The following is a 26,853-nucleotide window of genomic DNA, read 5'->3' as shown; positions in this document are numbered from 1 at the left end:
TGCCACAAAGAATTCAGAGTATATGAGATTCTCCAATGAGGGCCAACATGAGTTAATGTATGGCTTTTAGAATCTACTGCTGCAAATTTTCAAATGCAATGCATATCTTTCGACTGACACCTTGGTATTCTGTTTTATTGATCTGCATTCTAAAAACTGCTTATTTTATGTCTCACCTTTCCATCCAACTAAAACCCTTCAAGATAGTTGCTGTTCTTTTTGCTAAATGTGTAGGATGCTTATAGTGCATCAAAACCTCTAATGGACTTGTTTGAAAAGTCCTCAAAAATGCCCCTTGCAAGCTTGAAATGTTCTTTACCTTGTAATCAAGACCAAAATATACTTGCAAACAAATTCATGAAGGTTTTTGAAGCGAACAAAGTTCTTCTTAAGATTAATTACTCCAAAAGACTTGGAATATCAAATTATCCATTAAGGATATAAATATTATATTAAATATGTGAATAAGAATAAGAATGATGATGAATTACAATGAGAACGAGAGGCTTGCTTATATACCAAGCAAGTGTCTCTTCATGAAGAGTCATGTCTTATTAGACATGCCTCTTCAACCTAATTACTACTTAACTAATAATTAATTATGATTATTATCATTTACATTATATTTATATTATTTATATATTTTATTCGTTACATTGCCTCCTTCCTCAAAGAGCTTTGTCCTCAAAGCTTGTCGATGAAAAAAGGCTTGATCTCTTTTTCGGCTTTGAAAGTCTTTCTCTCTTGGAACAGTCATCTTTGTCGATACAAGATGATATGATCTTCTTAGTGACAAACAGAATTGTCGCACTGAGAAGGGATCAGACCATCCCAGATTAATTTTCTGTATAGTATTCTGATCACTGGAATTTTGTAACGACTTGTCAGTGTAAGACTGGATGGATGTTACGTCATTATTCTCTGAAACATTAATTTGTTGTCTTTGGTTTGAATGGTCCTGATACGTAGCTTGGTTGATTTGTCTACTCTCGTGATTCAGATGTCGATATAAAGTTTTTAGATTTTCTTTTGGTGAAGATGTTGTTGAATTGGTTATGGAACATTCACTTGGGATGTCCATTGTCTGAACTGCAACATCTAAGCGTGTCGTTTCTTCAACTGATTTGTCTTCTTGAGTTGTCATATTCACTGGATCGGTATTCGTTCCCTTATTTTCAACTTGAATTGTTGTAACTGGAGATTTTGATACTTCTTCTTGAGTGACTTGTTCCAACTTATCTTTTAATGCTTTCTTATCCTCCTTAAGTTTCTTAGTTTGATTGAGCAGACTTTGATTATGGTTTCTCAGACGTAAAAGTTCTTTGGTTTTTGATTCATCAACCTTATTTTCAGTGTTTTGAATTTTAAAATTTTCATCTTTTAGATCTCTGATTTGTTCTAATAAATTTTTATTGAGGTTCTTTAAACGCAAAGTTTCCTCTTCTTGTTCTGATAAGTGCTCCTTGAGTTCCTTCTTTGATGCTTTAGCTTTCTTGACTTGTTTGAGTAGCTTTTTTTGGTGATCTCTTAGGCACGAAATTTCTTTGTCTCTGCTGCAGATGACTTCTTCAAGCTCTTTTTGCTTCTTTGATATAGTTTTTTCGTTATCTTGAAACATCAAATCTGAGATATCCTTAAGGTCTTCTAATGAAGATTTTATTGATTTTGATTTACTTGTTATGTCTCGAAACATGACCATCTTCCCTTTATAAGGAAACGTCAAAACTTATTTCTTTATGTTTAACATGAATGTACCCAAATCCTTAAACCAAGGTTGACCGAGTATGATGTCAGTGTTTCTATTCGTCCTTACAACATGAAATTGAGATATGTAGTCATAATGACCTATTGTCACTTGTAGATCACTAATTTTATACTTGTTTTGGTCAAAAATATTTTTCTTTACACTAATGCTTAGCTCTGGAATTAATAGTTGATTTGCCAAGTTGATGTTGATATAATTTTTATCATTGCTTGGGTTGATGGCGACATTAACTTCTCTTCCTTGGATATTTCCTTTTAATGTAATTACTCTATGATCTGTAACTGAAAGACCATTATAGGAAAACCTTTCTTCCTTCATCATTTTAACTTTGTATGGAATTTTTTTTTAATAACTTATTTTATCTCCCTTTATATATATATATATTTCCAATATTCTCCCTTAATGTGGATTGTTAAAAACTTGAATACCCTTTTATTAAAAAAAATACTCCTTTATATTGTTGCCCTCTTCTTTATATTAAGACCCCTTTTCAAAATAACTTTATTATCTTAAAATAATAATAGTTTCACTTTTTTTTTAATAATAAATTGGTCCCTTTTTTATATACTTAATTACTCCCTTGATAACTTTTTAATGTCACCCCACTTAATATAAAGGTCATGTCTTTTCATATGACACGGTCACGATGTTCACAATACTTTTTAAGTAAAAAGTAATATTTACCTTTCACGTAAGAGCTTTTGGATCCTTGTTTTCTCTTTAACTTTTAAAATACCATGGGCTATTACCATGGGTTGTTTCTAAAACCTCGGTTAATGTTCTCCACGTAAAATGTAAAATGTAAAACTTACTACTGGTTTCTAAAACCACGGGCAATTACCATTGGTTTCTAAAATACCATGGGCAATTGTTTCTAAAACCTCGGTTAATGTTCTCCACGTAAAATGTAAAACTTACCACTGGTTTCTAAAACCACAGGCAATTACCATTGGTTTCTAAAACCACGGGCTTCTCCACGTAAAATTTCTAAATATACTTGAAAAGATTCCCGCTTATCTTTATTATGCACTTTTATCAATAATGTAAAACCCTTTATATATATATTTTACTTTCCTCTTTATATATATATATATATATTTTACTTTCCTCTTTTTTTTTTTTATATACCCTTCTTTATTCTTTATTTTTAAATAATGGCCAAAGACCTAAAAATTGGAGAATCTCCCAATATGTAGCGAAACGCTTTAATTATGACAGCAACGAAGTTGATGATAGGTTGATAGCCAAAGGCCTGGTGATCAACCAACGTGGCTATGATACCACATGAAGCGAACAAAGTTCCTTCTTAAGATTAATTACTCCAAAAGACTTGGAATATCAAATTATCCATTAAGGATATAAATATTATATTAAATATGTGAATAAGAATAAGAATGATGATGAATTACAATGAGAACGAGAGGCTTGCTTATATACCAAGCAAGGGTCTCTTCATGAAGAGTCATGTCTTATTAGACATGCCTCTTCAACCTAATTACTACTTAAGTAATAACTAATTATGATTATTATCATTTACATTATATTTATATTATTTATATATTTTATTCATTACAGTTTTGCCTCTCACTTATTCGTTGAAAGTGAAACAATTAGCCGGTAGCTTTTATAAACAAATCCAACTCTGGCAATATATCCTTCCCACCTATAGACCTCTTAACTGGAGCTTCTTTGGTTTTTGACATTGAATTGATATGACCATATTACTATTCTTCAAACAGAAAGACTCATATGTATGTGCCATCGGCTTTAATTTCTCGACACTTCAACTATTTCCTCGATTATCTTTGGGCTCGTCACGAGTTTTGGATTCTCTGCAATCCAGTTAAGGACAATCTTAACTTTTTCATGGGTTTAAAAACTGAATAGATATAGGCAAGTATATGCCTCAGTGCCAGGGTACTGCAAGAATCTTTTTCCAACAATGGCAGTTTTACCAATAACTATACTTGTGCCATAATCAAGCAAAATTCCCTATAAAATATGAACAACTGGATGAATATCTATCATAAAGACCTTCCTTTTGCAATTTTAACGGTCAGGGCCAACAGTCATTGCTATTGATCTCATAATGCATGTACAACATATAACAGGCAAGAACAATTCATCAATGTTCTTCAGGTTGCAGAAACAGAGTTTGATCATGATGATCCCAAAGGTACTGGAGCACTTGCCAAGCTATTTAGTAACAATAAAGATGCAGAAATCCTATTTCAACTGTAGTGGTCATGACTTCCTTGTTAGCAGAGTTCATTGAGATCCAAATCAATTTTACTATCACTTAACCATGGCTTTTCAAAAATGACTTGAGAAGTCAGCTTATTCCTGTTCCTGAAGAAACTCAATCTGAACTGCAAAATTGGATGCCAGGAGAAAACAATTCGTAAAACCTTAAACCTTTATGTGTGTACAAACCCTTGATGCCTATATTCTTCAAAAAATTCATTCTCTTTGTCTTCTTCAGTTGCTAAAGAAACTACAACTTTCTTCACTCGTTGAACCTTTTCCAAGGCAAATTCTACAGTGCTAGAGCAAGAAGTGCATGTCATTCCTTTTATGCGAAGAGGACATACAACTATTGCAGATCTCTCATCAACATCATCTTTTATCAAGGTGGCTTCAAAGCCAGCGTCTTCAATTGCCTCCCTAATAGATTCCTCCTTGTGTTGAACATGGCTTGTCAAATTTGCCTTTGTTGAAGAATTTGTTTACCCCCTATCGACTATTTGGAAATAGTCTCTTCACTGCAATTGTGTACTTTACATAAATCATATGTGCAAATAGTAACTAGTGCACATACGTTGCCTTTGATGCATTCTTGTGATAATTTGAGAATGTGGTTCTTCTCTTTCTCATCTTTGGGGTCACTTCTGTTATTCAAGAGGGTATGCAAATTCTGGGGTAGACCCTTGCTCAATCACCAAGTACTTGAGCTTTAAGCATGAGACCCCTCATTTCACTTTAGCAAGTCTGTGTATGCATCTTCTCGAACAATGTTGTTGAGTGAAAACCCTAGTCTGAAATTAGTCGCAAAACTTTCATGTGTATATAGTACATGACAGTCTCCATCTAAATATTTTTCATTAAAACTTTCCAGTTGCAGACGATTACATATTGACGCATCATCCACCTTTGGTGCCTAAAGATCGAAAGCTTCTCATATAACTAATTTACACAGTATATGAATCCAGGTTTTGGAATTTCAAGCTATCTTTTACAAACTTTGGAAAGGGACTCAAGCAAATGCTTTTTGCAAAATTTGCCATTGAAATTTCCTTTCCAACGATTGTGAAAAGTCCAAAATATGCTTTGTGCTGTCGTTCTCATGGGGAAGATGAGATGCTTTGCATCCGAGACATGGCCACATAAAGAAACTCATTGCCACCTTTAAACTTGTCTGGCAGAATTAGCTCCTGCGCTGTCATTGTAAACCACAAGTGGATTGCGGGAGGGGGTGTAAACAGTAAGAGGTTTTTAGAGCTGGGTTAAGTGTTGAACAACTTGCGGGGTCCACAATTCAACAATGGCCGTGGATTTTCCTTGACATCCTTGGATCATTGACACTTGGCGATATCCCTATTCTCGCTGACAAGGAGCGTTGGGTTTTGACAAAGTGGAAACACATTATATATTTTCATATATGAGAGTATATCCCACATCGTAAGTACAAAAGTTTCCAACCCACTTTATATACTCAGGTGCATATGGACGTAACCAACGCGTTGGGCACCCTTTATCTCCTCTCTTGGCTTGGCGCTTTGAGTATTGAGCTTTGACTTGGCTTGTGATTTGACTGCTTGGTGGACTTCGATAACATATATGGGATAGAATAAGGACTTGGAGATCAGGCTTTCAAGCCTAATATTTTGCATTAATTCTATATTTTAAATAAAACATTTTATAAAATTATATAACTATACTTTTATAAAATTAAATTCATTTAAAATTAAAATTATTATTAAAATAACCCAATCAATTTGTATAAAGACCATTTTGCGACCGAAGTTCACATATGTCTGAGAGTCTGGGTAGGAAACTGGTTGACACGCCAAAAAAAAATTGCAACATTTTGAAGAGGTCAAAATATGTTACAAAAAAAAGTATAATATTTCTAACTATTTGTTTTGGTTTTTATGCATTTCATTGATACTTGCTTCTTAACAACATTCCTATCTATTTTTTTAAGCATAGACACCCCATCTTATGGATTGGACATGTTTTGTCCAAGGACTCTTTGGGATGACTCTGTGATTGTTCAAGTGGTGACAAATTTCGCAAGGAAATTTCATAGGTGGTAGTACACATAACCCAAGGCATTAGGCACATTATTCGAGGCACACTTGGGCAACTTTTGCATGCATGGGCATCCTCCTTACATGCCAGGTGCTCAACTAATGTCACCCTCCCTTGTTTTTTCGTCTTGATTTTTTGCACCTCCTATCCTTGCTAAGGAGCCGATGTAACCTTCTTCCTAGAGGTAAAACTATAACATAGTCATTGTAGGATTGTATGCTATTTTGGTATTGAGATTACCATGTTCACATCCTTCACATCCTTCAACAAGCTCCAACATCAAGACATTTGTTTTGTTCAGTGAATTATAATTATCGTAATTATAACTATTCTTCCTTGGCTTTTTGCATTTCATATATGCTTCTTTCTTAACTCTACTCTTATTTAGCTTGTTAAGCATGCACCCCATTTTATGTATTCGAAACGTTTTGGGTTTGGACAATGGGAGATGATTCTATGATTGTTCATGTGGCATCACATTTCATGGGGCAATTTCATAGTTGACATGGTAGTACACATATGTGGCGACATTGGTCACATCATCCAAGGCCCATTTAGGCAAATTTTGCATGCATGGGCATCCTCTTGACATTCCATGTTGAATATCCTTGAACGACCTATTTCATCATCTTTCTAGCTATTTTGCACTAGAATAGAGCTCCAAATCCTTTTCTGACATATCTACTTGCTATTTGCAAAATGTATTTCTATATCTTTGACTTGGAGAGGGCCATTTCATAATTTTTGGAGGTCACTTGCATGGATTTTAGGATATATTCTTATGTTCGAAACCTGTCCTTGGAATTATGATCTATTTTGGAGGAGATTTCAACAAATCTGACCCTTTTCATTTGGTGCGTGTGGACCTCCCATTGTCAAGCCCTTAGGCTTAGGCGCTCAAATGTGCTTGAGTTAGTCCGAGTCAAGTTTGCTGGAACGACTTGGACGACACAAAGAGTGCATTTGAGATGAGTTCGTTGTAACGACATTGGTGAGATGACCACACCAAGAGCGCACCCAAGATTAGTTCGGTGGAAGAATTGGAATGACTTGGTGAGTCGACATATCAAGGGGTACCCAAACGAGGCATGCTCTATCAAAGACAAGGCATGCCCAGCCAAAGACAAGGTGCGCCCAACCGAGACAGGCCCATTCGATTTGCGAATGCACCCAACCGAGGATGAACGTGAAGAGGAGTATATCGCAGAGAAGTATGGAGGGTTCATACTAGGTGTGTGTGGATTCTTCTTAGAGACGAGGATAGATGGCCTTGTGATGTGGAAAGGGAAGTCGTATGACTTCACCATACCATCATCATTTTGAAGCTCATGAAGGAGATGGGATTACTGTCACTTGCTCGAGATGGTGAGACCTTGGGATCTTGAGATGCCATTGAATGGCGCCTCATGATGAGCATAATCAGAGAAAAGATTGTGTGACATGGAAAGAGGTGACAATGGTTGCACATGTTTGGGTGCATGTGTTCTTGTGGAGTTGACTCTATGGTCAGATTAGCTACCTGACTAGTTGATTGCATGAGGGGATCTAGCACATGTCATTCTTACAGGTTGCGATACATGCATAGACATGGGATATATGTTAGAGATGATATTCTTATGTATTGATGAAGACAGTTGATGTGAAGGTTGTTCATGATGAAGACAACCTTCAAGTTAGGCCGAATTGAATTCTATGGAACAACTTGGTTGGCACAAAGGGCGTGCCTGAGAAGAGTTCAATGGAAAGACTTTGGTGAGACGAGCGCATAAAGAACACACCTGAGATTAGTTTGGTGGAATTATAACAAATTCGAGAGTTGGCATGATGAGGGTGCCTAGCTGAGGTGCACCCGATTGAAGACAAGACGTGTCCTAACGAGACACGCCCGAGCGAAGACAAGGCGTGCAGAGATGAGATGTGCCCGAACGAGTTGCGAAGGTACACGATCGAGGATGAGAAGCGAAGGCACATGACGGACGATGAACTGAAGGAAAGTTTGTGTGCGACAAATAATGCGACATAATTTGGAGTTTATGGTCGGCTCAAATGAAGGAAGGTTGGCTTGAATGCCGAATCGACACGTCCCTTGGAAGAGACACGACTATTCATGGAGGGTGACTCATATATATAAGATTATAAGAGAGGAGTTAGAACTTCAGTCAACCGAAGATCAATAACCTGTCATCACAAGAAAAGGAGACAACAAAGGAAGAAGAGAGTTGGGTCTCACAAAGGATCTCGTTCTCTAAAACAAGTTGCGAGAAGAAGTTGTGCAAGCTTGTGGAATGAAGTATTTTTGAGGGTGGCACACCATGGGATATTTGTGTATTAAGGTTTTGTGTAGGTTGAAGGGCCGCAACTTGGTTATTTATTGGGTTTGGTTGTGGTTTGCTAGTTGAAGGGTTGCAACTCAGTTATTGTATATTTGTATTTGTGAATGGTTGTGGAAGCAAACTGTTTGGAGTTCTTCCCAACCGAACCAAAGCCCATTATAAACCGAAGTTTTGTGTTTTGAAGTTTTATAGTCAAAGAGCAGTTGGGAAATTGTTTTGGGAGTCCCCCCTCTTCTTTATTGAAGTGTTATTTATGTACATGATTCGTGTTGTTTATGAATGAATGCGATTATTACTGAACTTAAGTTAATTGAAGTAAACTGTAATAGAAATTAATTTTTGAAGTGGTTGTTGTAGAAAGTTTTGATTGATCACCAATTTCACAAGTATAAGATATCTGTCTCGGTATAGGGTACATGGGCTAGAGACATAGTACGAGCATTAGTAAACTCAAGTTGGTTTCACCATTGACGAGAAATCGCATTGGTGTCTCACACGTCAAGCAACTCAAGAAGCTCATAGCTTAGAGGTGCGACTTGGTGGCGTGACACCTAGATTTTGAGGCTAGACATTGACTTTCCTGAGGGAAGTTATTTCAAGGAGGGAAACCTCACCTTGTTTTGAGTCTTATACCATGCCTTTGGGAGGGATATTGAGCCTCTCGATCCTAAAATATTTCATCCTTTGGGGGACGACCCTCTATCTTTGATGGTTTTGTTTACATTTGGCATACCTTGCTTATTACAAGTGACTTTCTTGTAAATTTTCTAGGGTAAGGGGTTGGTGTTTCCTTTGCCTCTACTCGAACACCCCCAAAACTATTATCAATGGAGGTATATAGCTTGCTTGGACAATGAGATTACCATGTTTGAGTTTTTGGCATGCAATAGTAGTCTGCCACTTGAGAATCATTCATGCCAATGGCGGGGATTAGCCTTTTCCATTTTTTTCTTTTGTTGGAAATCCTGAGAGGGGGGTGAATCAATAATTCTTTTCAATTGCTATTTTTACCAGTTAAGATCACTTATATTTAGAACACAAAATGAACAATATAGAAAAAAGGATTTTATTAATCAGATATAATGAGGACTTAAATCCTCTTATTTAGAATGAATCAAGTACAATAATAGTTTAGGGAATCAACCCTAGATGAAGACACCAATCTTCAATCTCCCAGGCTCCAACTTGTACTTTGCCAAGCACCAACTTGGACTTCACGAGGCTCCAACCCTATCTTCCAAGGCTCCAACCTTGTCATTTTGAGGCTCCAACACTATCTCTGGTACAGGAACCAACCTACTCTTCTCAAGGACTCCTATCCTCTAGGGCTCCAACCTACAAATTCAATTGTTCAAGATAAGTTTAGTAATTCTTCACGGCTCCCAATATCTTCGGCAACGAGCCCTGACAATATCTACACCTTCAGCTTTTCCCTCAAACGATCTCCAAAGCAGTCAACTCATCAATGACAACTTTGTCTTCTCATGAAGGTGTCACCTCTGCTCTTCATGTTACCCAAACTAAATCTCCAAGGTCATCTCATGATGGCTTCAACAATGCATCATGGTTTCCAATAATGTCTCCAAGATCAGCTTCAAGATATCTTCACAAGGTCTTCAATAATGCTCCAAGGTATCTTCAATGATGTATGCTTCAATGCAATTTTCAAGTACTCTGCTCTAGGGATGTCTACACTAGCCTCTAGGATTGCCTTCAAATGACACGTAATAGTTGTCTACAGTTCTGAAATAGGTCAATAAGTCCCTATTAACGCTTTAGTAATGTGTCTCTAGATTGTCTTCAAGGGTGTCTCCAAAATATGCTTCAACACAGTTGTTTCAAGAATGCCCTTCTACTGCTGTAAGTATGCCTCCAATGGTAATTGTTCATTGGTACAGAGGTATCTACATCACATTTCAAGCTAATATAGGAGAAATTCCTTCAGCAATACTCTCACTGGATTGTTCTTAAACTATACCACTAGTCCAAGCCTCTGAAATGAGCTTCCACAGGTCTACTGACCACAGGTCCGAGATAAGACAGACAAATCTGCAATCCGAGCTGTTACTGTCCTTGATCTTAGCTTCAAGTCCGAGCCTCTTATATGACTGTTCCACTAGTCTGAAGTTTGAGCCTTCTAGATCATAGACTTGAGCTTCCAATCACAGAAGACTGGGTTCCACAGGTGACTGTTACTGTTAATATGAGCCTCTTCAAATTCTGAGCACAGGTCTGTCTTTCCACAAATAACTGTCCAAATTTATTTGCTATCACAGGTTCAAGGCATGTGTCTTGTTACCACGGGTCTACCACAGGTCTGAACCTCCGAGCTCCAGAAGTTTAAGTCCAAGGCTCTTTATGTGACTGTTCACTAGTTTTATTACTGAGTTAGCTGTCCGACCTTAACATAGATAGCACTATAATCTAGACTGATTTTCCTATCCAAGCTTGCACTTTGAGTTACCATAGGACAACCACAGGTCCGAGCACTTTACAACACTATTCTGAACTGGAGGGATGACTGTCCACACAATTTGAATTATAATCCGAGTTTCACTACAGGTGACACTTCAGGTGACCATTCTAGGTGGTTTGCTGTAAGACTGTTTAGCCCAAAAATCAATCACTGAAACTCAAAAAAAAGAATTTGCCCAAACAACAATGTGTTGAAGTTTCTAAGTCTACTTAGTTAGAAACCCTCCATGCACTTTATCTGATTTATTCCTACCTACTTATTATGTTACTTAACAAGTTATTTACAATGTAAATACTAAAAATAAACACTAGTGCATGCTCAACATATTACAGATCAACAACTAAAGGAAACAAAAACAATCGCACCATATGACACCATTATTTTTGGACCAATGTCCCTGGAAAAACCCAATGTGGGAAACCCGGTGCAAACTATCTAAGGGTTTTCTTATTAAGCAATATCAGAGTACAATCTTGGTGCCGAAGCTGGCCTACCCAACAGAGAATTTCCTTGGCAGTAATACCTCTAAGTTTTTGACAAATCTCCTGGCTGAAACCTCGGATAATCCTTTCGGCAGCTCCTCAGCACCGATCTGCCCTAGAAACCCCAACGTCAGCCTCTCTCTGGACTGCATCAACCCCTCTCTGCCCAGCACTGGCCCTGCATCACCCCGGATGGGTTTGCGTCAGCCTTAGGAGGCCTTGCGTCAGCCCTCTGGCCCTCTGCATTAGCAACGCTGGCCTCTTTGAGGCTCTGTACCTCTCCCGACTGCCTCTGCATGGCCCTGCGCGAGCCCTGGCTGGCTCTGCGTCACTCTCCCTGGCTATTGCGCTGCTCTCCTGGCACTATCTCTGCCTCTTTGTCTCTCTGTACTCAATGCCCTTCAGCTGCAACTCCCGATCACTAATTCTACCTCTCTTAGCAAACCCCGTTCTAGAGAATATAATGACTGATCACTCTGGTGTGTTCTTCAAGTGACCCTCAAGCCTCTTCTTATACTTTTCCTGTTGACATATCAACGGCCGAGATTAAATCCCTAATCAACAGCTAAGATTAGATCTGGCTTGATCCATGTCTTTTGGACCATTCTAACACAGTTTCATATTAATTCACATTAATATTTTATTTTCCCTAAGTTTAGACTTAAGGACTCCATTAAAAATATTAATTATTTTAATATCTCCTGAACTGTTTAGAATCTGCCCAAACCATTTCTGGGTATTGGAGATCTCATGTGCCCCAACCTCTCCACCAAATTTCGTGGCTAGAGCACATTTGATGCTACTCCAAATCAACACAATGTCTTCTCTGTCCTCAGCGTTTTTTTAACTTCTATGCCTTCTCTTTGAATTTCTATGATCTTCACTGATTTTTTTTTGATGGTGAAATGAAGTGTTTAATGTCGTATTTATACACATTTTGTTTTTTTGACGAAGAGTCACATCTATTGGCTAAGGTACATGAGCCTACAAGTCAGCTTAGGTCGGCTAGGATAAAATGTATATTTTATCATCTTAAAAAATCATTTTCTCACAAACTAGGAAGAGTTAGAGGACGAGTGATAGCTCGTTGGAAAGAGGAAAAAGTCCTCTACAAGCTTATGCCAAGTTCATCCTTGAATAAGGTCATTTTATCATCAATAAAATTATTTTTGTGAACTGTCATCATTATTTTTCAATGGCAACCTTTAGGATTTTATCTTTATGTTTTAGGCATTCAATTTTTAGGGCTCCTTCATCATAGACTTAGGCCATTAAGCTTTGGGGCTTCTTCATTAGGGCTTCTTCATCAAGAACAAGGATATCATATAGCTAGGGTTTCATTAATGAATATGGTTAATGCTATGGCATACAAGGTAAAGGCTCTTTTACATGGGTTCTTTATTTGTGAGGGCTATGGCATTCTCACCTAGGCTAGAACATCATATAGCAAGCATTAGTTCTAGGGCTTGCAACAAGAATTTAGGACTAGGGCATTATGATCAATAATCAAGAGCTATCCAAAGCTAGGGTTTCATGGGCATCTAGGGAAACATCACGCATCACAAGAATATTTGCCATCTCCAACAATGCCATATTGACATCAATGACAACCTTGACCAACAGTCTCCCCCTTTGTCATTGATGGCAATATTCTTTCCCTTCCAACAATTTCTCCCCCTTTGACATCAATGGCAAATGGGGTGCCCAAGAACTCCCCCTATCAAGTTGCTTCTCTTCATCGTATTTTTTCATCAATGATAGTTCTTCATAGATATGTTGCTCCTGTTGTCATGGTGCTCTTGCTTCAATGAAATTTCTCCCCCTAAGCCTTTGCATGCCTTCATGGAAATGGATGAGGTAGATGATCAACCGACTCCCCCTACTTGCATAAACTCCTCTAGCTCTTCTTTTTGCTTTAGACAAGAAAGATTGCTGCCTTGTGATCAAGTGGAAGACATCTTCACAATTTCATGATTTTCTTCAATGGAGTTACTCCCGAGAGATGATCTATCAAGATTTTCCATGTATGACTCATCAAGGGTTTCATAGGGCTCTTCTCGGATAGCTTCTGCAAGAATATTTAAGAATCACAAGCTCCCCCTAACTGTATGTGTGGTCTCCTTTTTGGTAGAGTCTCATCATCAAAACTTGGAATATCATATCTGCCAAAGATGTCTTCATCAAATCAACAACATGTGTTGTTGGCTTGAGTGTTCAAGAGACTTTCAGATCCAATTTGCTTCCTTCTCCATACTTGTGTAACTTTCTTTTCTGGCTTGGTAGTCATGGTTTTAGCTTGTTTAGGGACCCAAGTCAAGTTACAATTACAAGCCATATGTCCAATGTTATGGCATTTGAAGCACTCCATCTTGTTCATGAATGAGGAATCATGACTTCTTCTTGCAAAGTTTCTTCTAGGGAGCTGATGGGGACCATAATATTTGTCCTTGTGGTATGCCCTACAATCCTTTGCCATGTGCCCAAAATTTGTACAAGAATAACAATAACCAAAAAATATACTTTGGTACCTGGAGGATGGAGATTTCCTTGATGTACTTCCAAAGTCATTATGTCTTGGGATCCTTTGATCAAATTTATTGCCTCTTGCATTCTTGACACCATCTGCATATCTTCTTGGAGTAGGGTTTCTTCCAATGTCATCTTGACTCTTCTCCTTGCCTTTGCTGGAACTGGGAGCATCAATATTTCTTCCAAGTTTCTCCACATCCTTGATGTTTGAAGCATTAGGGTTTGCATCATTTTTGTTTGGGGGTTCACCTGCATAACCAAGACCTGATTTATCAAGAGGAGATATTTGATGACTTAGGATGTCATCTAGGGTTTGAGAGCTCTTTAGACTTTTGTTTAGATGATCAACTTCTTTCTTTAGGAGATCAATTTCTTCTTTCATCATCTTGCATTCTTCATCCTTCTTTGCTAGATTGATCTCCATTTCTTCCTTTATCCTTGAAGCTTCACATGTTTTGGCCTTGAGAGAGGTGATATCTGATTTTAATTTGAATATCTCTTCTTCTCTTTCTTCAAGTTGGCATGTCATGGCATTTCTTTCCTTTTCTGCTTCATCGACTTGTCCTTCTAGGAGTGCCAAAACTTCCATCACCTTTTTAGCTCCTTGTGCTTGTTTCTTTGCTTCTTCTAGTTGAGATTTAAGGGAGGAGACCTCTTCCTTGTATTGACCAATTTTCGCTTCAAGTTTGTTCAAGTCCTTGTGTCTTTGTTCAAGATGGCTTGACAAAGTGTCTTCCTTTTTCTTTGCTTTATCCAATTGATTTGTCATGGATATGACTTCTTCATGATGCCTTTTCTTGTTTTGATGAAATTCCTCCTTAAGCTTGGTGAGCTCCTTATCTCTTTCTTGTACCTGAAGCTTAAATAGGTCAACTTCCTTTCTTGTCTTGTCAAGGTTATGGTCACCATCTTGTGATTTCTTCTTGAGCTCCTCATTTTCTTTTTTCAAACTGCTTATCTCTTCTAGGGAAGCTACAAGTTTTTCCATGAGATCTTCTTGGAGGTCTTCTTCATTTTCTTCATCTTCTAGGTCTTTCTTGGCCTTGATGTCTTCATTCTTGTTTTCAGCTTCCTTAATGGGTTCTGGATTTCCTTCTTGCTTTCCATCATCTTCTTGATTAGAGGTCATGGTCAATGCTCCTTTTGAGTGAAGATCTTGAAGTTTGTCCCACATACCTTTTGCCGATGAACCTTTTTCCACTTTGGCCTTTATAGGATCTGGTAGCCCACTCAAGATTGCCTTCATCGCTCTTGCATTATATTCCTTGGATTCTTCTCCCATTGTGGTTTCAGTAATCACTGATTCCCAGACTTCAAAACCTTGAGCCATTAAAAAATTCTTCATTCTTGCCTTCCATATTTCAAAGTTTCCATTGAACAATGGAGCTTTCCCAATTTGATTATCTTCTACTTTCATGGTTGAAGAAGAGACATCTTTAGAAGGGTTGGAGGATTTCTTCCTTGGCTTTTGCATTTGTGTTCTAAGGATCTACGTTTAAGCTGTTAGGCTTTGAGAGAAGGTTTTGGCTCTGATTCCAATTGTTGGAAATATTGAGAGGGGGATGAATCAATATTTCTTTTCAATTGTTATTTTTACCAGTTAAGATCACTTGTATTTAGAACACAAAATGAACAATATAGAATAAAGGATTTTATTAATCAGATATAATAAGGACTTAAATCATCTTCTTTACAATGAATCAAGTACAATAGTAGTTTAGAGCTCCAACCCTAGATGAAGACACCAATCTTCAATCTCTCAAGCTCCATCCTGTAATTTGCCAAGCACCAACTTGGACTTCATGAGGCTCCAACCTTAAGGGCTTCAACCCTATCTCTAGTACAAGCTCCGACCTGGTCTTCTTGAGGACTCCTATCCTCTAGGGCTCCAACCCACAGCTTCAATTCTTCAAGATAAGTTTAGTAATTCTTCACGGCTCCCAATATCTTCTGCAACGAGCCTTGACAATCTACACCTTCAGCTTTGCCCTCAAACGATCTCTAAAACAGTCAACTCATCAATGACAACTTTGTCTTCTCATGAAGGTGTCGCCACTGCTGTTTATGTTACCCAAACTAAAACTCCAAGGTCACCTCATGATGGCTTTAGCAATGCATCATGGTCTCCAATAATGTCTCCAAGATCAACTTCAAGATATCTTCACAAGGTCTTCAGTAATGCTCCGAGGTATCTTCAATGATGTATGCTTCAGTACAATTTTCAAGTACTCTGCTCTAGGGATGCCTACACTAGCCTCTAGGACTACCTTTAAAGGACACTTAATAATTGTCTACAGTTCTGCAATAGGTCAATAGGTCCTTATTAACGATTTAGTAATGTGTCTCTGGATTGTCTTCAAGGATGTCTCCAAAATATGCTTCAACACAATCATTTCAAGAATGCCCTTCTATTGTTGTAAGTATGTCTCCAATGGTAATTGTTCACAGGTCCAGAGGTATCTGCACCACAGTTCGAGCTAATATAGGAGACTATCCTTCATCAATACTCTCACTGGATTGTTCTTAAACTATACCAGTGGTCTGAGCCTCTGAAATGAGCTTCCACAAGTCTACTGATCACAGGTCCAAGATACCATAGACAGGTCTGCAATTCGAGCTGTGACTGTGCTTGATCTGAGCTTCAAGTCAAAGCCTCTTATATGATTGTCCTTGATATGAGCTTCAAGTCCCGCTGCCGAACTGCCCCTCTCTGCTAATCTGTGCTAACCCTTTGATGCTACTACGTTGTTGTTGTATCTGCTTTGTGCCCCCCTCACTGCTGCAACACTACACCACGCTGCTTCAGGCTTTGGCACTCTAGCTCTGCCACTGTCACTCCATCATCCCTCGCACCAACTGGCTCCTATCAATCTGCTACTATCTTTAAGGGCTCCCGTAGCTGTATGTGATCCAAGAGTTTGGGCACCTCAAGGATCCTGCCCCTTTTGTGTAGTCCTCCCGACTACAGCTCAATATCGCCCCACCTCTTCTCTAGAGGTGCATGAGCACTCATGGCACAATCATCATCATTGCCCTCTTTGTCAGCTTGCATTGGAGCAACCTTTGAGTCAGACTTCTCTTCTTTGCCCTTCTTCCGAGGGCACTGAGTGGCGAAATGACTCAGTTCTCCACATCTGAAGCCTATGACTTTGGATATATCTTTCTTTTCCTCTTCTGCTGCCCTTGCTGTCCCGTTGATGTGAGAGCTGCATCCTCCTCTTCCTCCTTCTTGGCTCTGATCTCTTTTCCGTTGCTTCTCGCCTTGGTCAACTGTCTGCTTTCTTCCTGTGGAAGAGCTGCCCACATCTCCTCCCAACTGGGGAGAGAAGCTCTGCCCAAGATGCTCTGGACAAAGGTATCCCAACGTTTAGTGACTGCATTCAGGGTAGTCCTGACCATGAATTCAGGATCTAGTGTAGACCCTACGGAAGGTAGTTGGTCTGAGATCCCTTGCAACTTGAACTTGAGAAGGAAGCGATCGATTTCTTCTCCCTTCTGCATCTGATATTGTCTCGGCTGACACTCAAGCAACATCTTCCGTTGAACGGAAGTTCCCTCGTACAAAGTGGTCAAGGCCTCCCACATTTCCCTTGCTGTGTCCTTCTTAGCAATATGTGGGATCACATGATCCTTGACTTCGCTTTTTCCTGAGCCTCCTTTGTACTTCTTGAGAGGATCAACATAAACCGAAACAACAACCGTCTTTAAGGCATAATCCTTGATGCGATTTTTTTCCAAAATTGCCAGGACCCTGGCCTTCCAGATGACAAAGTTGGATGCTCCATCCAACTTGTCCTGATCCCTTAGTCCATTAACTGCCATCTCTACTCAAATGAATGTCGAATAGGTTCTCTTCTCCCTCTTTCACTACTGCCCCAGCAAAACTCAGATCTGGATTTATTTGGCGCTAGAAATCCTCTAAGGTGTTGATCTAGATTGTCATTGATGTCAATATGGCAATATTTTGGGATACCAAATGATGATGTGAAGCCAAGGAGAAGCAGATCAGTGAAGCAACAGGAGCAAGAAGCCAAGGAGGGAAGCCATTGGAAAGACATTGGAAGAAGATCTATCGGAAGAACGAAAGAGTAAAGAGAAGCCACAGAAGCGAGAACCCAACAGTAAGGACCAAAAGGAAGAAAACAACGGAGGAGCATTGCAGTGGAGGAGCATAAACAGAGTTATCGGAGAAATCGTATCGACAGTATATAATATCGGCATTTTCTATTATATGCCATTGCTCAAAACCCGCCGATTGCGATATATAATATGGACCTGAACTATTTATGGTAACAACTCTATTGGAATATATCGCATCCGCTGCATCGCGAACTTTAAAGCCTTGCCACCGCTCAAAACCCCCGATTGCGATATACAACACGGACCCGATAGCTCCATTACAATACGACTTAATGAAACATCGCGTCCGCTGTATCAGAATTGTCATATCACAAGTCTTAAAGGATGTCACGTTCAAATCCGCCGATTGCGATATAATATTGTGGACCTGCTGCACCGTTATAATATGCTCTATTGTTATATCGCATCCGCCATACCGGAACCTTCACATCATAAGTTATGTACCCCAAGTCTTAAAGAAATGCCTCACCAAAACTGCGATTGCGATATAATATGTGGACCCGACGGATTTATTAAACAATTTATTAAAATATCGCATCCACTGCGTTGCAAGTTTCAATGAAGGCTTGACACATTCAAAAGCGCCGATTGCGATATTACTGTGGACCTGACGGACCGCCGATTGCGATAAAGATGTGGATCCGAAGATTTATTAAAAACAACTTATTGAATATCGCATCCGCTCCATCGGCAGTAGGGGTATCGAAAATATTACATCGTGAAGCCAAAGGGTTGCAATTGCTGGATTTTTATGAAGTTACGATTGCGATAGAGTGGTGGACCCAACGGAGTTATCAAAACAGTTTAATATAATATTGCATCCAGTAGGGGCAATCGACCATCGGCTATGTTATGGGCACGACTTGTAAAAGACCTCCGAAAGTTGCGATTGCGATTGAGGTAGTGACGTGGCATGTGGGACCTCCCTATGGGTATAGCCTCTTTTATGTGATTTCTGTGATTAATCAAGTCTACGATATAATTGGATGAAAGACTGTTTCGATATAGTTTAATATACAATAAGTCGGCTACTCTTCCAAATTAACGTGTCTTTTGGGTATTGGGGAAACCCGTATAAATACAAGTTATAATACCTTCACCTTATGCATCGATCGGGATCGGGCACAGAGAAGAATTAAAAAGTTCACAACTCGTGAACTTGAAAAGACAGAGGAAGCCGAAGGTCTAGCAGAAGACGAAGGTGCAGCAGAAGCCGAAAGTCGAGCAAAGAAGGAAGCAAAAGACAGAGTGGGAGGACAATCTTTTGACCTGATTCATCTTGGAAGGTTTGGACCCGAAGTGAAGCCATAGCGCAGACAACGACCTGTTGCAAAGACTACAAGGACAGGATTTGGTAAAGAAGTTCTTGGAAGCAGTATAATACAATCAAACATTTCTTGACAGAGTAAATCTATAGGGTCAGAGCCCTTGGGGTTGGTGCCTCAGAATTGGAAGGATTGGTGTCCTTGGAGTTGGTGCTCCTAAATTCAAGGTTGGTGCCTTGGTAAGACAGGGTCGGAGCCCTAGAGGTTGGAGCCTCATCAAAGTCCAAGTTGGTGCTTGGCAAAACTCATCAGATATTGTATTCAATTTTTTTCTATATTTAATAAAATCATTTCTTTGATTAAAATTGTAAAGAATCTAAACTGGTAATAATAACAATTGAAAAGAAATACTGATTCACCCCCCTCTCAGTATTTCCAACAATTGGTATCAGAGCCAGCTTCTTCAGAATCAGCCTAACAACTAGAAGAAGGATTCTTAGTTACAATGAAGAATCAAGAAATGACAGCAGGAAGGCTTCCCTTGTTCGATGGTACTAATTTTGGTTTTTGGAAAAAGAGAATGTCTTACTACTTAATGTCCCTTGGACCTGAAGTTTGGAATGCTATTTTGAATGGGTACAATGCCTCTCCCACTCTTCCTACTGATCAAGATGAAAGCAAAGTGTACATTTCCAATGCCAAAGCTTTAAATTCCATTACCAGTGGAATTACTGATTCTGAGTTGATGAAAGTCTTGAATTGTGATTTGGCCAAAGAAGTATGGGATAAACTGGTTAGCTTATATGATGGGTACTCCAAGGTTAATAAGGCAAGGCTTCAAACTCATAGGAGGCAGTTCGAAAGTTTGAAAATTGATGATGAAGAAGATATCGCATCATACTTCCTCCAAGTAGCTGAAGTAGTCAACTTTCTTAAAGGATTGGGAGAAAAGATAGAAGAAAGCACTGTTGTTCAAAAGGTCTTAAGATCTCTCCCAGATAGATTTGACTCCAAAATCAATGCTATAGAAGAAATGAAGGAACTAGACACTCTCAAAATGGATGAACTTCATTGAATCCTCACTGCCTATGAGATGAGAAAAGGAATCCAAAGTTCCAAAGATGCAACATTCAAGGCCTCAAAATAAAAAAAAAGGGAAAAGGATTGAATACCAACAGTGACGACTCCGATGTTGAATCTGAATTGGCGCAATTTGTACGAAGACTAAAGAAAGGATCCAAGCTAAAAGGTAAGCATCCTCTTATTTGTTTCAACTATGGAAGAATAGGTCATTACGCTGCAAAATGTCCTCATAAGCATGACGGTGATAATGAGGAAGGAAGGATATACAAAAAGAAAGGATTTACTAAGAAGAATTTCCTCTCTAAACAAGATGAATCTGATGAGGATGAATATGTGGTCATCAAGAAGAAATCATCCAAAGATATCTTCCATCACAAAGAAAGTAATGATGAATCAGATGAAGAGAATGACTATGCTAGAAGCAAGGAAGTACTATTTATGGCATTCACTGAAGATGATGAACCAAGATAGGAAAACGAAGAAGATACAAATGAATTACTGATAAGTACCATTGAAGAAAATGAGGAGTTACGAAAGAAGGTTATCTCTCTTAAAACGGACAAAGAGGAAGCTAAAAGAAGGGAGGACATTATATGTGAAAGACATGAAGCTGAAATAGTATCTCTCAAAAAGGAAATGGAACAAATCAAAAGAATTTGGCAAAGTTCTCAAACACTTGATCACATTCTCAACACTCAGAAATCTCAAAGTGACAAGTCCGGGATCGGTTTTTCATCAAGTGCCAAGGATAATACAAGAAGCTATGCCGACGTACTTTGCAGCAATCCAAAAGAAGAAAAATCATCTCATCAAAGGCCCGACTCAAATCCAAAGAATGAAGAAAGAGCAACTCCAAGGAAGAAGGTTTATTCAAATCATGGCTATTATAACAAGTACCAAACTATCTTTCTTGGATAGTGTTATTATTGTAAAAATTTTGGTCATCAGGCTAAACATTGCATGGCTCGTAAGAATGAAGCACCAAGATTGAAGAATCAGACAAACAAACCATGTAGTCTCAAAGGGCAAGGACAAATCAAGACTTTCAACTCGTTTGATCCTTTGGCCAAATTTGATCCAATTTGCTCATTATGTAATGATAATGGACATAGTGAACAAAATTTCCCCCTCAAAAGTAGAGAAGCAAAAGATGAAAATCCCAATATGGATAAATGTGGTCTAGCTTTATGTGCTCACAGTGAGGAAAATCTGTGGATGTGCTCATAGCGAGGAAAATCTGTGGATGTGCTCACAATGAGGAAAATATTTGGTCTGTGGATAGTGGGTGCTCCATACATATGAAAGGTGACAAAAGGAAGTTTGTCTCATTAAACAAAAACGAAGGAAATGTATCCTTTGGGAGTGGGTCTGCCAAAATTTATTGGAAAAGGAACCATTACCCTTATTAATGGAAAAGGAAAGGCTCAAAATGCTTTGCTGGTAGATGGGCTCAAACACAATCTCTTGAGTGTTAGCCAAATCTGTGATCAAGGACATAATGTTGTCTTCAACACTAAAAATTGTGAAATAAGGAACTCTTCCTCAGGAGAACTTGTGGTGAAAGGAGTTAGAACATCAAATAACATCTACATTCTGAACAAAATTCAAGAAGATAAATGTTATCTAAGTCAAACAGGTGAAAGCTGGTTGTGGCATAAACGACTGGGGCATACAAGTTTTGATAACTTGATCAATATCAGCAAAATCAATGCAGTAAGGGACATTCCAAAGATGTCCAAACCAGATCAAGCTGTATGTGGCCCATGTCAACATGGCAAACAAACTAGAACCAACCACAAGACTAAGGAGTTCTTCACATCAAAACCTATAGAGGTCATTCATGCAGATTTATGTGGGCCAACCAGAACTCCAACACTCCAAGGAGAAAGGTATTTTGTTTTATTTGTTGATGACTATACTAGAATGATGTGGGTATATTTCATAAAATATAAATCTGAAGCATTTGAATGTTTTAAGAATCTTAAAGCTCTTGTAGAAAATGAAAAGGATTCCAAAATTAAATGTCTTAGAATGGATAGAGGAGGAGAATTCACATCAAAAGAATTTGATGAATTCTGTAAAGAACATGGAATCGAAAGAGAGCTCTCTGTTGCTAGAACACCTAAGCAAAATGGGGTAGTTGAAAGGAGAAACCAAACTGTTCAAGAAATGGCCAAAACTATGTTACTAGCAACTGACTTGCAGCCAAAATTTTGGAAGGAAGTAGTCAGGACAACAATTTATACCTTGAATCAAACTCAACTAAGACCAAATAATGAGAAGACTCCTTATGAATTATGGAAAGGAAGACTTGCTTCAGTAAAATACTTCAAGATTTTTGGAAGAAAATGCTTCATAAAGATCAATGATGACTCACCAGGAAAATTTGATTCTCGGGTTGACGAAGGAATATTTCTTGGGTATTCTACCAGAAGCAAAGCTTACAAGTGCTACAATAATCGACTATGGAAAATAGTGGAAAGTATTGATGTGAAGATTGATGAAGGGCTTCTAGAAAAGAAAATTGAAGATCATGAAATTGATCCCTTTATTGAAGAAAGCGAAGAAGAACCTGAAAAGGAAGAAAAAGATCAAGAAAAAAAAAAACAAAAAGAACCATCTCAAACTCCTTCAAAAGTAAAATTCCTCCAAAAACATCACTCGGAAGAACAGATTATTGGCAATGTAGATGAAGGAATACAAACCCGAAGAAGGATGACAAGTACACCAAAGAGAAATGATGTTGCTCTCCTATCTATGATAGAACCAAAAACTTTTACTCAAGCAAGGATCCTCATTGGGTGGAAGCCATGGAAGAAGAAATGTCTCAAATCGAGAAAAATGAGACATGGGAGCTGGTACCTCGTCCAAAGGATAAAAATATAATTGGAACTAAGTGGGTGTTCAAAAACAAAATGAATGAAGATGGACAAATCATCAGAAATAAGGCAAGACTTGTCTGTAAAGGTTATTCACAAATTGAAGGAATCGATTTTGAAGAAACCTTTGCATCGGTAGCTTGTATGGAAGCTATAAGGATGTTCTTGGCATTTGTATGCTCAAAAACATTCAAAGTCTATCAAATGGATGTGAAATCAACATTTCTGAATGGGGAACTCAAGGAAGAAGTTTACATGGAGCAACCAAAAGGTTTTGATCTACCAAAAGGAAAAGACTTTGTATGTAAGTTGAAAAAGGCATTATACGGTTTGAAACAAGCTCCTAGGGCGTGGTACGCAAGATTGGATCACTATATACAACAACAAAACTTCAAAAAGGGGGTGGCAGGAAGTAATCTCTACATGAAGATGGATGAGGATAAATTACTAATCACCCTTGTATATGTTGATGATCTGATTTTTGCTAGCAATAATGATGAAATGAGCCATGAGTTTGCTCAAAATATGTCAAAAGAATTCGAAATGTCAATGATTGGTGAGCTATCCTACTTCCTTGGACTACAAGTATCGCAAACCACAACAGGCATGTTTATCTCTCAAACAAAATATCTCAAAGATATGCTTAAAAGATATGGAATGGAAGAATGTGCACCTATGAGCACACCGATGACCACAAACTACAAACTAAGCAAAGATGATGATTCCCCCCCGGTAGATGCAACTCTTTACAGGTCAATAATTGGAGCTCTCTTATACTTAACTGCTACAAGGCCCGACATTATGCAAGTAGTGGGAATGGTGGGAAGATTTCAATCAGCTCCTAAGCAATCCCACATGTTGGCTGTGAAAAGAATTCTCAGATACTTGAAAGGAACCCCTGACTTTGGTCTTTGGTATCCCAAAAGCACAAATACTACAGTGATAGCTTATACCGATGCTGATTGGGCTGGAAGCATGGATGATCATAAAAGAACCAATGGAAATGCATTTTTTATGGGAGATTGCTTGGTAGCTTGGCTCAGCAAAAAACAATCATCTATATCTCTCTCTACAACTGAAGCCGAATATATAGCCGCAACTAATTGTTGTACACAAATACTATGGATGAAGGAAGCTTTGAAGGATGTCAACATAGAAAATAAATAGCTAATCACCATCTATTGTGACAACACAAGTGCTATCAGTCTCAGTAAAAATCCAGTGATGCATTCAAAAACCAAACATATACCAATCAAGTATCATTTTCTTCGTGAATAGGTGGCTGAACAAAACATCAAGTTGGAATATATCAATACTAAGGAACAAATTGCAGATATTTTCACCAAACCTCTTTCTCGAGAAGCATTTGAACATCTCCATCAAAAGATGGGGGTTATTGCTTTAGCATCACACTAAACCGATTCTTAAGATGCCACATGACAGGGGGAGCAGTTTGACAGGGGGAGTCCTTGTGCACTCCTTTGCCATTGATGTCGAATATGACCGCCCAACCAACCGCAAAGACCACTTATCATAAAGGATATATTAGGGCTGTAACGAAAAAGAAAGAGGTTCACCAGTCTTGTTAATACGGGATTTGCTAAAAGAATGGGATTCAACAATTGAAGAATTAGACCATCCATAAATAGACTTAGAGCACCTTCTGTAAATATAATTGGGATTCTTACTCTGGGTTTTCATAATCGACATGATTGTCGTGAGGGAGAGAAGACGAATATTGCCACCAATGACAAAGGGGGAGGTTGTTGACATAGATTGTCATTGATGTCAATATGGAAATATTCTGGGATACCAAATGATGATGTGAAGCCAAGGAGAAGCAGATTAGTGAAGCAACAGGAGTAAGAAGCCAAGGAGGGAAGCCATTGGAAAGACATTGGAAGAAGAGCTATCGGAAGAACGGAAGAGCAAAGAGAAGCCACATAAGCGAGAACCCAACAGTAAGGAACGAAAGGAAGAAAACTACGGAGGAGCATTGCGGCAGAGGAGCATAAATAGAGTTATTAGAGAAATCGTATCGGAAGTATATAATATCAACGTTTTCTATTATATGCCACTGCTCAAAACTCGTCGATTGCGATATATAATACGTACCCGAATTGTTTAGGGTAACAGCTCTATTGGAATATATCGCATCCGTTGCATCGCGAAATTTAAAGCCTTGCCACCGTTCAAAACCCCCGATTGCAATATACAACATGAACCCAATAGATCCATTACAATATGACTTAACGAAACATCGTGTCCGCTGTATCGGAACTGTCATATTGCAAGTCTTAAAGGCTGTCACTTTCAAATCCGCCGATTGCGATATAATGTTGCGGACCCACTGCACCTTTACAATATGCTCTATTGTTATGTCGCATCCGCCATACTGGAACCTTCGCATTGGAAGTTATGTACCCCAAGTCTTAAAGAAATGCCTCACCAAAACTGCGATTGCGATATAATATGTGGACCCGACAGATTTATTAAACAATTTATTAAAATATCACATCCACTGTGTCGCAAGTTTCAATGAACGCTTGACACATTCAAAAGCGTCGATTGCAATATTACTGTGGACCCGATGGACTGCCAATTGTGATAAAGATGTGGATTCGAAGATTTATTAAAAACAACCTATTGAATATTGCATCTGCTCCATCGATAGTAGGGGTATTGTAAATATTAGTAGACTAAGAAGGATATGTCAGAGGAGACTTAATAGTATAAGTCTTCGACTACAAATTCTTCAATGTTGTTGTTCTTAGGTGGAGTTTCATCTGCAAAAATTGCATGTTCACTTTCTCTCTTCTTATTCCTTGGATATTCAGGACATTGGCTTTTGTATTGTCCCATATTATGATAATTGTAGCATTCAATCATTGATAGATCAACTTTCTTCTTTGGTCCTTTGAATTTCTTGTATCCTCCCTTCTTTTTGTGATGAGCAGAGTAGACATTTGAAGTGATTTCTTCTTCATCCTCCTTGTTACTTACTAATGAGCTACGAGCTTCATCTTGACTGCATGCATTCCACATTTGTTCAAAGGTTAGTGTATCTTTCCAACTGCTAATTCCCAATCCAAAAGAGCTCCAAGATTTTGGTAGACCTAATAGTGCAAGATTACGAGTTCTTTCTTTGGTACAACTTCATCAATCGCTTGGATTTCATCTCTTATTCTAGATATCCTTACAAAATATGATGACATAGTATCATCTTTTGTCATCTTTATTGTTCTTAGTTCATTCTTGAGACTAGCTATCTGACCAATGTTCTTGATGGTAAATAACTTGGAGAGGACTTCATACATTTCTTGAAGGAATCTATATTGGATATTTATGGGATTAGGTTGTCCTCTTCTTATATGATCCTTCTTTTGTTCCTTCCTCCTCAACCCTACTTTCAATAGACCTTCAAGCTGCCTTTTTCTTTCCTCCTTCACCTTAGCTTTGATACCATGTTAGAAAATAAAAAAGGCAAGAAGATTATTTTATGTTGATAATTACTTGTGATATTCTTGTATTCTTATTAACTTCTTTTTATGTTCTTCTTTTATCTTCTTTTCATCCAACAATCATCAAAT

This window comes from Pinus tabuliformis, chromosome 4_1, assembly GCF_031772625.1.
Source record: "Pinus tabuliformis cultivar Carrire ecotype Pingquan chromosome 4_1, CPIR1, whole genome shotgun sequence".
Lineage (NCBI taxonomy): Eukaryota > Viridiplantae > Streptophyta > Pinopsida > Pinales > Pinaceae > Pinus > Pinus tabuliformis.
Note: the sequence above shows the minus strand (reverse complement) of the source record.